The sequence below is a fragment of the Bombus pascuorum genome, chromosome 1 (genome assembly GCF_905332965.1).
Source record: "Bombus pascuorum chromosome 1, iyBomPasc1.1, whole genome shotgun sequence".
NCBI classification, from domain to species: Eukaryota; Metazoa; Arthropoda; class Insecta; order Hymenoptera; family Apidae; genus Bombus; species Bombus pascuorum.
In genome coordinates, this window is record NC_083488.1 from 31,110,603 (window position 1) to 31,127,980 (window position 17,378).

A 17,378-nucleotide genomic window follows, 5' to 3' on the forward strand; every position below is an offset into this window, starting at 1 on the left:
TAACAGTTTCCACACGTTGCCGCTCGTCGCGATCCCGATCCCAGTGTAACGTGAAACTCGAACAGGAATGTAATATTCATCGATGCTCGACCATTTTGTGCGTAACGTAATTGATACATTGAAAATGGAACTTCGCTTCGGGTGGATTTGAAGAAAATACTTCATAAATAGCAATAGGTCTTTGGTGAGATAAGCTTAGTATCATACATATATCATACGAATATCATACATATTATCATTTCTAGTTATCTTCATGAAAAATATAAGCTTCGAAAAATGTAGCGAACTAACGATCGATACCTTAATAAAAGTATAATCGAATAAAATGCAGGGGTCGTCATCTTAGTTAAATATTAAAGAAAATTGAAGAGAAACATCTGAAATTAGTTAATTATAAAGATACGTTCAATTTCATTTGTTGAATGTAAGCTCTCGATCGATATCTTTGAATCATAAGATGAAATGAGTCATAAGACTTAAGGAAAGATTGCTTTGTTGTAATCTGTATTCTATGTCTTATGCAAATCAATAGTATACATTGCGTATTTTAAGTACCTTAAATATCACAAATAACCAAGCTCAAATTTAACGTGAAGTATCATGATTATTCACAATGCCAATAATTGAGAGGTAGCGTTCACTATCACGTATTGTAGGTTTTATAAAATTCTTTCAATTATGAGAAATTTAACACTTTAAGAACTTGAAGAAATTCGAATAAAATCTATAAACAATTTCTCGAAAAAGAAGCATTGAAAGAAACACGCATATATTATTTAATAGAGTATTAAATCTTCCGTTGAATATCGCTACGAACTTTCCAAACAATGTAACAAGTCGTGATCCTAACGACGAAGGATTCAGAAGGTGGTAATTTTTATATCATCCTTTTAATTAGAAAATTAGTATCCTCAAAAATATTGATTTATTATTATAAATTAATTATTTAAAAAGGATAATTGTTACAGATAGTAAATTATAATAAAGATGGTTAAATATAATCTTTGGAAGATTATATTAGAATTTGAATTTTGTATTTTTAGCACTCTAAAAGTTACGTGTGCCAAAGGTTTAATCATGTTTCTGTGTCCCCTCTTTACCTACTTCCATTTTATCAGGCGATCAATCGGAATTTCAATTAGAAGGTATAAGCACGAATTCAAGAGTGAACACCGTATGATGATATGCCTAGCAAGCATTTTTCCTCCAATTCGTGCAACGGATTGTTTCTTTCTTTGGAACGATAGGTCAGGTCATAGCCATCGCTACGGAAACCACGTTATCTCACAGCCCGTGACGGATGACACAATGGAGTACATTGACACTACGTGCCACGCTATCTGGCAGTATCTCACCTCATGCCTACATTCGTATATATACGAGACAGAACGATCGTGTGCGCGCAATTCTTGTAAATACGCGCATCGATGTACAATGTACATGCACGCACAACGCTGCGAAGGTGGAGGTACTTTCACCAGGTAGCCAAGTTCCACGATGCACGCCGATAGCCAAGAGCAGCCCACTTTGAGAGCTGCATTCCGAGTGCATACTGCACCCTGTATCCAGGTTCGGATTAATACCGCGAAAGACCCGACGTTTCCTGGATCCTGCGAATTTCACTACAGAATCCACCCAAAACATCGAATTTTCTCACGTAGGACTTACAACTACATACATACATATACGTAATATGCGTGCCATATACGTATAGTACCTTAGTAAATTGTAATAAGACGATGATGAATTATGAATTATAATTTCAAGCCGTAGTTATTTATTAGAAATTGTTTTGTCATAATTACGTCTGAATCGCGTTGTAATGAGAAACGAGCAGGTATTTATGAATGAGAGAAGATGTGTACGTGTTTACGTTGATTTTCTATGTGGCACGCAATCGAGAAAAGTGTTTCCGCGGTACACTCACACCACATGTCACATTATTATTTTAAAACGTACGTGTCCGCGTATAGAACAACACGCTGGTAGGTACCAGAGGTCTGTACTTTCACCGGCTACCCAAGTTTCTCGATACTCACGATACGTTCGAGAGGATGCCACGAATATCACGTATGAATATTTCATGTATTTCACAGCCGGCGTCATCCGAAACCTTTTAATTTCTAGTAACGTCTCTGGTAATCGTCCGATACCCATTCGGTACGATTTAAAAATCGTGTCCGATCTTAATCGCTTATAAAACCCATCAAAATCAAGGAAACCAATACAGACTCCCAACTAATACATCAACACTATCAATGTCGTATATCGTACGCAAGACGAAACAAGAACATTTATCCCGATTTACTTATTCTTGCAAAATGTTCAATAATAATAACGTGTCTTTGATGTACTGCGAGAATAAAAACAGAAAGAAGAATATACTATTATACTAAAAATACGATACACTTGCACGCTGCTATTAATCTAATTCCATATAAAAGCTATGCGTGTAATAACGTAATAAGATAGCAAGAATAGAATATCAGATAAATGAAAGATAAACGATCGGTGAATAGTCCAAGATTATTCCCCTGACATCATCAAAATTTACGTTGCGAGTTTGCACCAGCAAAATATTCTAAATACGTATTAACCTCGCACTTAACTATGGGCAATCACCCTGAATTCTTCTGGAATGTCGCGAGTTTTTCGCAATAAACAGAGAAAAAACGAAAATGAAAAGGAGTGGACTCTTCGAGAGGCTGACATGGACTTTCGAATGTATATCGTGTGTCACGTCTTCCCGCAAAGTCCAGCAGTTACTGTCACACGCGCCCACGCGATCTCGTGCAAAGGACGATAATAGCGCGTTTAAGTACGTATAAATTCCGTCATATAACTCGCGACTCCGTAGGGCGCTCGAGTGCGCCGTTAATAGTCCCGCCGTGGAAAACGGCGCAAAAAGCAATGAATTTTCAGAAGCAGAAAAGGCACCATACTATTTACAACTTCCACTCCCTCTTCCTTCCTCTCCTTCGTTTCTGTTCTTCGGCCACTACGTGGGTGGACGTCGCGGACGTGGACGGTCTACGTTAGCTGAATTCGAAGACAGGTCCGTGTCGGCCACGAGGGAGCCGATCCGGTATTGCCGGATGGTCGAATTCCATGTAGGGGAACGAAGATATTTTTAAGAAAGCTACAGAGAAAGCAACGCGCGAACGTAAACGGGGCGCCGCACCGCGTCGTGCAAATTTATTCGAACCGTTCTATGCGCTATCGGCTTGTCCTGATAACGCGAGGAATCGCAAAATAGACAAAAAGTACTTCCCTTCTTAGTCAATATTTCCTATCTAGAATTTCTTTCATTTTTTAAAATATGGGCTGACCTGTAAATATGTATTCAAAAATCACTTGCACGGTCCGTGAATATGCAGTTCGAAACACACGATCGTATCTCGTTCGTCAGGCGAGGTTGGACGTTAATCACTTAATTTTAAGACTATTTTAACGCCTTATGAGCCATACCCAGCGAGCAAATATACGGGGCAGATTGTACGAACGAGAGCGCAATTAGATTAGAATGTATCGCTCGTTCTGAAAATCTCGGTGCTTCTAATATTACAGTCAATGCACAAGTATGAAGCATGTACGAGTATGAAGCATCTGGAATTCTAGGACTTTGGTATCCAATATTTGAATACAACCGAGAATATCGTCTAAAAATTTTCTATTACTCTTTCTTTATGTATAGATTCTCAATTGAATTAAGGCACCCCTTATACATTAATCCTGTCTAACTAGAATTCCATTTGCTTATAAATTAAAAGAATTGTGATTGATTAATTTTTATAGTATTTATTTTAGTTTTTATATACATTAGCTTTAATGTTTAATTCATTTTTAATTATACGATATTTTAAAACGTTGAAAGATTTCTCAAGTTTAAGAACGTTACGAGAAATTATTAAAAAATAAGACATTTTAATGAATTTAAAAATAACGGCAGGCTCACCTTACTATGGAATCATGACGTTACAGATATGACTTGATAAAAGTCGACTAAAAGACTGTCACACCTTTCTTACCACGGTAAATATTATACGTATCTCGTATAGATATCTTGCAAGAAAATTCTCGATACTCTTTCAATTTTCAAATTCTCAATTCTTATTCAATCTGATATAATATTCGCGTGAATCACTCTAGGATATGCGCACAATTTTACTCGCCGAAATTTCAAGGTTTCGAAATCTCTTCTCTTCGCATAAGATGTTACTCGTTCTTTTAATTCCTTATCAAACATAATACGGTATGCTACACAGACATTTTATACCTACAAGGTCTAATTAGTTTCAACAGCAGTATAATTATAGTTGTTGACAAATTAAGCTTCTTTTCTCCATCCTTCGCATTTTTATTCTATAATACTATCATAATCGTAATATAACAAAGGCATAATGGCGTACAAAGTTACATTACAGTAAGATAGTCAAGAGATAACATTTTTTACGCAGAAAGAAGAAAAAGAAGGAAGATTTGTTTAAGAAGAAAACACGTTTAACGAAACGTGTTGTATTGCACAAATTTGCATATCGTACATACACAAGGTATTTCAGTTTCATACAGAAGATATTTCACTAACCAAACTTTGTTAATGCGTTTATATTTCCAATCTATGTTATAACCAGAAAATATAACCAAGAAAAGCAAAATCTAATTAAAGATCTGTCTTATCTTCTGACTGTTACAACCAGTACTTTACTTTGGATGTTTCGTAGACTTACGTACATTATACGCATTCTGCGGATTTTTACTTTTACGCGTTTAAATTTCCCATAAATGCACAAACCCTCGTAACGTAGTTGTAACGTTTTTATAAATTTTCAGCCACGTTCTGCGTTCTGATAAAATTCTCCTCCTACCGATTCCTATAAAACACTGATATTAGTATTTAATTCTTATATTCAATCCTTCCTTAATCCTTCAATCCTTCAATAATTTTTTAATAAACCTTCTTCGTTCCACCTTTATTTACACCCATCAATCGTGCGAATGAAGTTGCAGTGCAAAAAACTGGAACACCCTGTATACACGTGAAAGTTCGCCGTAGCTGGTCTACGAGCAGACACACGATACAAGGGGAGCAGTCACGGGGCTACCTGGCTCGTAGACACGGCAATGTTGACCAGCTCGCTCGCAAATCGGGTACAAGGTAAAGGATTCGTACGTGAGTGGCGTTCCAACGGCATCAGGTTTTATCGTGGATCGTACCGCGGCTTCATTATTCGTTTCTGGCACGTACGGGCATTCACACCCGTTCGAGCCACGATCGAGCTTGCCAGCGGGTTTCTTTCCTCCGCGCGGCCGCGGCTCCGTGGAGAGCAGAACGAAGAAACAGAATCCACGACGATTCCGAGGGCCGATCGTACGGTCTTCCCCTATCCACGCTACTCGGATGCATAACGAGTAGTTCTCGCGTTCCTTGCCATTTCTACCGAGAAAGACGCGTATACCTTTAAGAGAGGAGATGCCTTAGGCCTTAGCTTATGTATATGTGTGTTTATGTGTGGAGTGCGCGCGCGTACAACGGACCACTCTGCCTCCAAGCTTCTGCAGGATATTTTTATCGCTATGTCCATTGTTCTGTTTTGTACTGTTTACGGTAAAAGCGATTTATGTCCGCTCATTGATGTACGAATCGATCTGAAATTGTAATCGAAAGGGGCAAGAAGAAGAGAGGGGGTCGCAGTCATCGATTTTTAAGCGAGGCCTTTCTAGTCTCGTTAGGATAGGGTAAACCGCGTTTCCTCGCCAGTACGACATTGTACGATGAAAGTATAGTTACAGTATTTTGTGACGAGACTTTTCATAGTAAGAATTTTAAGGGCTGAACCTTTAGCACTGTGAGACTTAGTTAAGAACCCAATTCAGACTGTTTCTAAGACAATGTCATCGAAATTTAGAGGCGTTTTGTAATAGATCAGGATTGCTACAAAAGACTGTAATAAACATTATTGTCTTATCGTTAGAGACAAAAGTGGATGGTTTATATTTCGGAATGATAGTATGAAGGTGTAATGATGGTGTAATAGTAACGCGAAGGAGTATTTATATTGCATTTTGGTTATCGAAGTAACGTGTTCTTCGATAGAATTGTTCTTAAGAAATGTACCCGCATCTTTTCTTTTCAACCTGAATTCCTTTCTGCGTCAAGTATACTGTTCGTGTCCAAACACACGATCTTGCCAAAATCGGGCATAAAAGTGGCAATAATCTATGGCTCGTTGCAACCATGTAACTTGAAAGTTACGTACCCATGTATGTACATGTGACATAAAATCGTCTATTAATACTAACTAGATTGCGGATATTTATACAAATTTATATCGTCATTAACATAACTCAAGAAATACAATCTAAATATATGTTTTATCGATTGAATAATTTTTATACAATATTTATCACCTATTTATCACCTTTCGCATTTATGAAAGAATATTCACTGTCGGTTGTAATTATAAAAAAATGAAGAATGCGAGATATTTCCTTCAAAATGTCAGGTGAACGATATCGTGTCATAAATTAAGTACGTATCTCGTCTAAAGCGTATGGTGCGAGGTGATTAACAACTAAGAAAACGTAGAATCTATGTAAAGATTTATTTCATCCGCTAAATTTTTTCACATTATGCGTATTTTTTTTTTTTTCTTTTGCGTGCTTCCGAAAAAGCACACAGATCCGTAAACAACTGCGATCTAATAATAATTCTCAATCCCTAACTTATAGGTCGAGATCGAAGAATTATGATCAATTAAAATCTTCTTTAATTTTGTAAGCAAACGAAATCCTCGTTGCAGAGGATTAAGCTGTTGACAGAAAAAGACGAGTTGCTTGATGGAACTCCGAGATGTGAGAAGACTCCGCCCGACAATTTGTTTATCTAAAAATTCTCCATCTTTTATTTCCTTTAAACATACATCATCTCGTATTTATATTTGCAAGGAATAAAGTCAATCTAACTGTAGCTGATCTATCTCTAGTAATTACAATTAACGGATTAACAATTTGTTCAACAAAGATGCGAAATAGATGCAAACCAAGTTTTCTTCGTCAAAGCAAGAAAAAAGGGAGAAAAGGAAATGATAGAAGAAAGTATATTTCTAAAAGGAAGATAGAACAAATTTTTGTTTTATTGGCGATAAAAATCACTGTACACGCGCACGTGCTCGCCGTACTCCAACTGCACTTCACGATAATGTTCGTTCTATTCTATATGGGACCAGGTCCATGCGAATCGGAGACAAGGCGTTCGGAAGGAATTGTTCGGAATAACTTTCGTGCGGTTTGAGGTCCGGCTGCAACGTGACCGTGAAGGTCGGAACACCGCAAGCCCTTCCCATAAATTCCTTTCTATGGCACGTTCTCCCCTAACTTTACCCGGAGAAGAATCGTGCTCCTCGACGGAATATCAATGATGGTTGCACATAAATTGAGAAATGCTTTCGCAATGGGCTCCTGAGAAATAGCCTTATCAAAAAGGGTTGCAAGAAGAAGAGGAGGATGAGATGAAGAAGGGAGAGGAAGAAAACGGTGGAAGAGAAGGTAGTACTTGTAAGTTATTTTACTGGTACGCGCGTGTACGTCCAATTATTTCGCGAGAATTTTCTGCGGAGAGTATTCGCATCGCCACACGAAAGCGCTATTTTTTATTCCACGCAGTTCGATATTTATGCGAAATGGAAATATGTGCGAAGAACGGCGAACGCTATAGCGGATGCCATGCGGGTACTGAAAAATATTGGATTGGGATACTCAAAGGTTCCTCACCGCGTAAAATCATCCTGGCGCGGCGCAGCGCAGCACCAGAACCGTGTAACTCCGAGTGAACTTTATACGATCGAGTACCGCGTATGCGGGATACCGAATTATTATTCGCGATGCAGCTTTGAATTTTACAAACGTTTTAGAGATAATACATTTTACTATCCGCTACATATATGTATACAATATTACATACATTTGCTATTTAAATATCACTGATTGTATCAACATCGGTTGTATTAACTTTCTGTAAGTTTAGAGATTAGAAGATTCTTTTTGATCTGTCTTATGAAATTACGTATCTTAAAGTGCGAGGAAAGATCACGCACTCAGCCTACGCATTATATCTGGTCTAACGACCAACGACAGTTTCGTAACGGGCCCTACAACAATGTCCGAATTCCCTAACAGTGTCCAATGTCTGTTGGGATTTGGAAAATCGATCGACGAGGCTCTGCTTTTCGGAACGTCACTTGCGTTACGCTGAATTCTACGTCGGTTTAATAAATATTTCATTTTCATCTGCCAATAGTATATAGGGAACTGCGTTTGTCTAAATTTCATTTACTCAAATGAAATCTTAATTAATGCCCAATTAGTATAATAGGAGTTCACGTTAATTAAGTGGAGTCAATCGATTGAACTCCGATCGATTAACGTGACTTAATTGACTCCACTTAATTAACGTGAACTCCTATTATATGAAGGAAAAATTATAGACAATAGAGAGAATTAACGAACTGTTTGTCTGCGGATGTGGGTTCCGACAAATAGAGTTCTATTGTATCTTCGTAACCACGAAACCACATACCTGTACTTCGAAACGTCGAGAAACCCTTACTCAGAAACCGAATTCACAGAATACATTGTAAATTATTCATACAGATACGAAGATGCAGTGGCTCACGAGAGTATTGGAACAGTTAGTTATCGTATTAATCAGCTACAATACTTAGTAATAATTTTTTAACGTTAATTCTATATATAAAATCACTGTTCGTGCTGCATACTAATTTTTTACTAGGTATATATTTTCAGTAAATAGCTCGTAATATCTAGTAGATACGCATCTCCAAATTGGTCTCAAATAAGAATACGATCGATAGCCGTAGATAACTCGTTACTAATGCTAATGAAATTGCTAATGAAACTGCTAATGAAATTTCGAAAGAGTTCCGCCTAACACTCGTAATAAGTTCATAAAAAATTTCTACGACAAGCGTGCAAATCCTTACTTTCATATGTCGCTATATATCTAGCCCCGCATCTGTCTTTAAAGGACGAAAAGAATTGCGTTGATTCTGATTTCCACGCGAAACGAGATTCGCAAAGCAATTCCGTGTCCGCAATATTCACACGTAAATAACAGACCGCGGAGAAGAGCCACGGACGTAAATTCAATCGAAGCGTTTACCTTGAACGCCATTTAAATCAACGGAATTTCACAGCATGTTCTACAAGAGAGAAGCTGCTACCAGACTTCGAACAACAATCAACGTGCCCGGGAAGGTAAGAGAGAAAAAGCTGCAGGAGATGCTTCGTAACTTGGCAATAAATTATAAATTGTGATCAGGCAGACGGTACTCATCGATGCATTATGGATCATGAACAGAGATTATACAGGTCGAACACAGCCATCCGTAAATCCTACTCCGTAGATAGAACGTACTACGTGTAACGCTGTTTTACATTTCATCGTGAATCGCGAACGATCGAATTGTTCATCGTTACAAAACCGTACGGGTTGGCAACGTACAAAGAAAAATTGTGCACAGACTTACGAAAGTATTTCAACACTTATACGTTGAGTCTCGTAATTACAAAACTATTTAAAAACTTTTAATCTTTACACGTACATTATGTTATGCAGGATGAGTCGCCTAATTCCGCCACCTTAAATTTGTTCTGAACAGATTGTTATTTGCTTCGAATGCATATATACATATATACATTTTCATATAGGTCTCAGATTTAAATAGTATAATCAGGATGTTCGTATCTCATTTATAAAATTTTAAGATCTTTTATATAACGCACGTAATATATTCGTAAAAAGTTTTCGTGAACCGTCGTATAATGTTTGTTTTGCTATTTTATTGAAAGGTTGTTTGAGTATCTACATATTTGCGAAAGAATGTAATCGCGAACTTAGAGGATCGAAGTATTAATTGTTACAAAGATATAAAGGTACATAACCAAAAATTATATAACACCCTATCGCGTTATCTGTTCTTTTTAGAACTAATTAGAATTTCGAATCGTCGTTACAGAACAAATAACGAAGAATGGATCATGATAGTCCATATATATTTTATTCTTTTAGCCACATTGCTAACAAAGCTTGTAAATTAACTCTCCATAGCCCGCTGTCAGATAATAATCCGAATGTTCGCCTTGTTTTTCGTCTAACCTAGTGCGAAATCGAAACAAAAGAGGAATCCATATGCTTATTTACACAAGTCGAGTTTCATCATTCATTTCCAATTCCTCGTTGTTTTATCACGTTGTCGACGAATTAACTAGCATAATCAAAAATCGACTGTGTATTATGTAATCGCCTGCATAAGTATTCGTCTGTTTAAATACTGTACATAACCTTCTCAACGCACGATATGTCATTCAATTTTTTGCCGTTGCATAACACTTGTGAATTTCTAAGAATTTTTTTCTATATTGGCAGGGAACAATCACTGTGCTTTTGATCTCAATTTTACGTACACATGCATCATGTATGTATGCATATCGATTTAACCATATACCTATATATACGTGAATAAGTATTATTACATCTAGTCGTTATATTATATATATTATTGGGAAGCTCCAACAAATTTTACTTTCTTCGATATCTTCCGTTCTAACATACGAGACGAATGAAATAACAAATTTATGATAAAATAACTTGAAAATAAAAACACTGAAAAGTATTCGATTTGTATTAAATATCGGTAAGTACCCTAATATCTACGTATATAACTTGGCCAACAGTGTAACGTATACCGATATCTTGTGTAGGGCTAAGTATGGCGTACGTGATCGCGTTTCCAGCCAGCGAAAGAACGAAAGAACGTATGTATGTATGTATGTATGTATACTATTGTATACGAACGAGCGATCATACAGGTTTTCGTGCGAGCGCGATTCGAAACGGTGGAAGCAACGGCGACGGATGCGAAACGATCCGCATTCTCCATTCTTTCTCGTGGTTCGTGTATTACGAGTATACACTAGCACAGCCATGAGTATGACTCATCGCATCGAGATATAATTACGATAATTGCGGACACCCCGATACGCTCGTGTATATACGTACAGCCATCGCGAATTTCTCGAGAATGGATTTTACACGTAAAGAAGAAGGTTGGCCAGGCCGATTAGCTCGGCCAATATTCTTCTCGGTGATTACGTTTCCACGCAGCTCTCCCTATCCCAAACTACGGCCGTTACGAGAGAACGGAAGCATGTATTATACCAGAATACATCAGCTGTCCCGCGTCGAAAATTCGCAAAAGCCGTTAGCACCGAAATGCTCTTTCGCTCGACTCTAGAGTGTCTCACGCGATCAAATCCGAAAACACCTTCCCGATTCCGATCCCTTCGATACCGATCACCGGTACTGTTATCAGATATTTAAACGTTTTATCGACTCGCGGCCGTGTCTCGTAAATTTTCGATCCAACTTCTTTTGCTTTTCCTTTCTTTTTTCCTCTCTTTGCTGCATTACTCCCGTGATCGGTACAACGCGTTCACTCATAGGTATATAACATACGATACTACGCAGAAATGTTATTGTTAGACCAGCCTACTAGTACTATTACTAAAAGGGAATGTTTTCTTTTTAAGGATTAACGATAGATTGCGTAAAAAGTATCGATTAATTTGAAATAATCAATATTTTGTATGATCTTCTTTTCCCAACAGCATGAATTATTTCCAGTGTTCAACATCTTATAAAATAATGTTTTAATAATGTCATTTGGTACTTTAACAAATATTTTTAGTGTTTCAAATCAGATGAAATTCAGATTTCTTCGATAATCTAAATTTATTACTCCTATAAAGCTATTACAATTAGTACAGACCTCTTCACTGATCTAGTCCCTTTGATAATGATAACTCTAAGAAATTCAGGTTTCCTAACTAACCTTTTACATAGTAAAGGAAACTACACCCGGTTAGAACCAGAAAAAGATGCCTAAAGTCACTATACAGTGACTACAGAAAGTATTTACACATACCCTTATTTTTCAACGGAGCGCTTTTTTCCAAGTTCTACAGATCACTTTCTTAATATCAAATTTTTATAGTCGTGTGAAATACTACTAGATGATGCAACATTTAATACATTTGGATCTAATTAACAAGTATGTAAAAATGCTACAATAAATACAATGATGTGCAAATACATACTTTCCGTAGCCACAGCATAACGCCATTTAAAAATGTTTTCTAAAGGCTCGATCAAAGGATAACCTAACATTTTTACACAGCCTTTTATATACAGACGCGAAAGCAAAAGGTCTTCACTACCGGTGTAACATATGATAATATTAACATATGATAATATTAGATAATATTAGATAACATGGCATGGTTGAAACCATAAAAATTCGTTTATTTACGATTTGAATTTATGCTTAATTAGACTCTCGTTTCGTGTCGTGACCCATATGCGAACTAGCATTACCAACCATTACGTTTAATCGGACAAATCCGATCACTGATCTATACATATTCTCAAACACCGACTATTAAGCGGATAATAAAAGGAAAGAAAAAAAAAAGTACGAAGAGAGAGACATGTATGGAATAGCTATATAGGCGAAGAAGAGAAAAGGAAGAAAGGAAGGAAGGGAAAAAAGGAGAAATAATAAGTTCTCCGTTTGAAGTTCCAAACTTTATATAGTATATAGAATCCGGACTGTGTACTATGTAGTATGTAGTGTGTAGCTACCGACCACCATCTGTCGTCCGACTATAGATACTAATCTTCAGTGGTGAAGAGATAAAGGGCGAAGCTGGAGATGGCGCTTTGTCTTAGCCGCCCCTTGGCATTCCTTCGTTCGAGGCAACTTCAACCCAGGAATTATAATCACCCCACGGTATCCTCCGAATATTTAGACCTTCGTAGACAATTTTTACAGCCGGGGAGAAGATTATACCAGGGAGAAAGAAAGAAAGATATGTACAAAGAGAAAGAAAGAGAGAGAGAGAGGAAGAGAGGGAACAGGAGGAATGAAGCAGAATCGACCTGAACCGTGGAGAAAGAGAGAAGGGAACCAGGAGCACCTGCGCGTTCCGCCTTCGACCACATTCTTTGTGATTTCCTCAAGAAAAATAGCTCGGAATTCTCGGCTACTTTCGGTATGTGTATTTGACCTGTCCGTGGCCATCCTAAAAACCGTAAAAAAAAGAAAGAAAATCTAAACACCAACGGAAGAAAAAAAGAAACATTCGATTTTTTCTTTGAGATTTTCTCGTGTGACCATTACGATTATTCCAGTGGTTTTAAAGAAATTTACGATCTCAATGGACGCACGCTAATTTTTTCTAAGGCAAAGAATTTCTTCTGTGTTCCCCATGGGTAGAATCTAAGAGCGTGGCCATTACTTTCTTTCAGACTGAATAGAATCGGAAGAAGTGAAAATATGTCGGAGGAATCACGGACGCAGTTACTGCACACCGGTTCCAGGAAACATCGTCGGATTGGAACTTTAAGTGGATCTTAGAGAAATGATGGATTCCAGGTTAGTCTGCTCGTAAAATCCAGACGATACTTCCACGAGCCGCCACTTTGGACAGAATCGTTATTGCGGCAGAAAGAATGAGAACAAATAAGAAAGAATGCTGAGGTAGTTTTTTTTACCGGATTTCCAAGGATATACAGATTTATCCAACTCGAATATTTACCGTCAATTATTATGTCTGAAGAACTCTGATAATTTTTTTGTTTCTTGAACCGATTGATATTCATATATTATCTATTTGATAAATTTTCATCCATTTTGACTTCATTTGTACCACGAATTACAGATTACGACAAATACTACATCATCGACGACTTTCTTTGTTCTTACGATCTGGTCCAGAGGTATCTCTCGACCTCGTCCAAAAAGAGATGCTGGCAATCACGTACGAAGAGCTATCCTGATATGATCGCAATATTATTCATTACGGTTCTGGGGTATCGTATAGTTCATCTCGCGCACAGTGGTATGCCTAAACCGTACGTGACACAGGTAGCGAATTTTTCGTGGACCAAAATTTCATCCTTTTCAGAAATATTTTGCACAGACTTTGTTGTCTCACTGTGCTTTCATATCACTTTAATTAGAGAATGAATACTATACACATATCCCACTATATACTAAATTACACATGTAAATCATCAATAAAATTTTAAGCACAAACCTAGAAATCTTGGAATGCATATATGCCACTTACAAATAATTTCAATTCCTGTACTATCCCAATTAGAAATTTACGAACATTTTATTCAACTCTCATTATACACAAAATTAAATATGTAAGTTACCAATGAAATTTTAAATACAATTTTACAAAATTTTAAATTCATATACACCACACAGATTTACTTATAAATAATTTAAATTTCTCGGCTATTATAACGAAATTATAATGCTATGTACTAAGTTACAACTTTCAAGGAACAAACGTATATAATACGATTACATTCCACTATAGTAGGATACAACAATAAATAACGATGGTAGAAGAAAACATCCCAGTTTCTGCAATTGTTCTATTAATTTGAATCTTTGTCCCCCTGTGCCACAATGCAATCTCTCAATGAAATTTTAAATTAAAAAATTCAAACATATGTGAATATGTTAGAAAAACTTAAATATTCAAGTATAACAACTAAAAGAATGGAATTTATCTCTTCAAGTTATTCGAGGTATTTAAACGGATCGGATTTCCTTCAAAAACACCTGAATTCAATAAAATGCGTCTTACCAGGTTAGGATTTCGAGCCCTTGAATACTTGAAATAGTTTGAGTAACTTTGGTATACGAGATGAAAATGAAAAGATGCTTGGACGAACTCTTGAATGTCGGCTAAAGAGATGCCTGGATATTATTTGCCCTGGCACTCTGGCACACAACGGCCTACAGCGTAGCCTCGAAAAGTATTTTGCACAGGCGATATTTACGCAGGACAAACACACAAAAGGTACAAGGCAACAAGAGACAAGGGATGCGTGAGATACAAAACTATATAACGTTATATAACAATATATAATGCAGTTTCCACAACACGTATAGTATATACGTCTATACAGCTACATACATATACAGTAAATTACGATATCATGAATACTAAACTGCGCATTCCACGACCTGCGGGTTTTTACGTTAAACGAAAGAAGAATAAAGATAAAAAATAAAGATAATCTACGATTAATTAATGTATTTGCAAATTAAGAATCATACGATGTATGGGCTCATTAAATTCTATTTTGCTACGAAATGAGATCGTATAGTTCAGTAATACGAGTATTAACCCGTCTTATTTAAGTACAATATTTTATATTTCAATACTTTTGCGTCTGTACTAATACGTAAAAAAAAATACTTTGTATAGCCCGATTGAAATAAGCAGAATAAAACACAGAATGTAATTCAATTCAACAGAAAACAACAAAGAGTTATACTATGTATAGATATAATACCGTGTATCTGTACCTATACAATACTATATAGGTTATAAATTATGACAATAAATAAGTAAAGAGGTAAGTATTAATACCAATAGTATTTTTTAAACCGGTACCAGTAATCCTTTACGAGAATGGTTTAGTGACGAATGTTTTATTGCGCTTAAACTACTTTCAAGTATATAAAGCATGGTAATAGTCACGGCACGGCTACCGTTTCCTACGTATTAACATTCAACACGACGAGCCAAAGTTGAAGAGAGCGCCGCGTTGAGGAACCGTTCTGTGCCTGCAATCAGGCTTTTCTCTACTATTACAGTTGTGCGCGGTAAAGTCCAGAAATCCAACACATTAAGAAGATGAACATTCTCGTCGTATATAGTATATACAATATATATGTGAAACATACAAACTCGAAGTTGCGAAAGCTACCATTCGAATGTGATGTCAATTAAAAGGAAATGAGAAGAGAATAAGAAAAATGATTGATAGTTCTGAAGACACAAAAGAACCGTGACAGATTCTACCAATAAATTTTTATTAGAGTTCAACCATATTCAATGTCAACGTGAATTTTTATTTGTAAATACAAAAACCACTTTGCACATACTCAGATGAAATAAACATATCCATTCATGAATATGCAAGTGCATCGTTAATACAGTAACAAAAAGGCGATCTATTTTTAATTTGCAATGAATGCTTACTATGCATAAATTGCGATCTTCATATTTCGTGGAAATCATTAAAGAAAGTACGTACGCTGCTTACCTAATTTCCGAAGGTATGCACAAATACGGTTTGCGTTCCGCATTGAGATTGCTTTTTCCAGATATGTATAAATCAGAAGAAGTTAACCTCAACAACACTGGCTACACGCGGTCGAATGCGCGGGTGCCGCAAATCAGAATGTGCGCATGCGCATCCACAGTGGAATGTGCCCTCTCTCCATGGACATCTTCCCATCCTGCAAATAGCGATGGACTCGACACGTTTCCAAGCGCTTCAAATATTATTCGAAATAAAACATTCTCCACAATTTGACAAGTTTAATTCACCACAGGAATTAACAAACATTGTATTTATGACAAATGTTGCAATTAATATATATATAAATGACTTTCTCATGTACAAAAGGAGATAGTCGAGAAATGAGCATTAACAATTTAAGATTTCCCTTTTATCATATTATAAATATAAATAATGGAAGGAATTATTACAATAAGAAACTAACTCCACTTTCCAATAATTTGGGAAGATCAACGAAAATCAACTCAAAATTAGTCAAAATCAAATCACTTTCCTAAACATGTTATAAATTCATAGTCAACTATAACAATATTCGTAGTAATAAACTACTACAGTCTTCCTTATTGCTCCAAACCTTTAAGTTTTTGAAGCTGATTTATTTCAGATGAACATTTAAAATCTTACATTTTTTTCAATAAAGGAGTAATCTCATTATCTTTTCCTTTTGTTTGTAACTGCATAAATTAAAATATGCAGTCTGGTATGTTACGGTATAACAAATATAATTTGACAATATTGATTATATGTATGTATTTCACGTTTAATTCGCCATCTTAAAAATTGTTATTATTATTTTATAATCGGTTGTGAATTTTTATAATATATGAAATTACATATACCAAGGACAAAATGTAATTCCAATTTTTGACATTCCTGAATTTAAATAATATTGTTAAGCTGATTTACATTTTTGTATCGCTAATTACTCGAAAGTTTGCCTCAGAAACAATTGTATGGCCATCACTAGTTGCGAGGCACCTTTCCCTTCTCCAGTCTCATCGCATTGTCATCTCATTCCACTCGGCGACGTGCCGTCGTACGGTGGTCATCGAAATGTGCATACACGAACTCGCTACATGTATATATTTAAAAGTATATATCCGCTACAGAAAATTCATTACATGTA

At 36.4% G+C, this 17,378-nt stretch overlaps 1 protein-coding gene across 5 annotated transcripts in view; it reads right to left on the bottom strand.

Annotated features, from left to right (window-relative positions):
• The window catches only part of LOC132910036 (protein expanded-like), a 119,691-nt gene that overhangs the window by 101,133 nt on the left and 1,180 nt on the right, over nucleotides 1-17,378 (bottom strand). For 2 of the 5 annotated variants that reach the window (XM_060965452.1, XM_060965480.1), the window contains exon 1: nucleotides 16,214-16,515. The exons of the other annotated variants lie outside the window; for them this stretch is intronic. The gene's annotated coding sequence lies outside the window, so the exon portion shown is untranslated. Of the gene's footprint in view, nucleotides 1-16,213; nucleotides 16,516-17,378 lie in introns of those variants that run through there. 5 annotated transcript variants of the gene reach the window in all.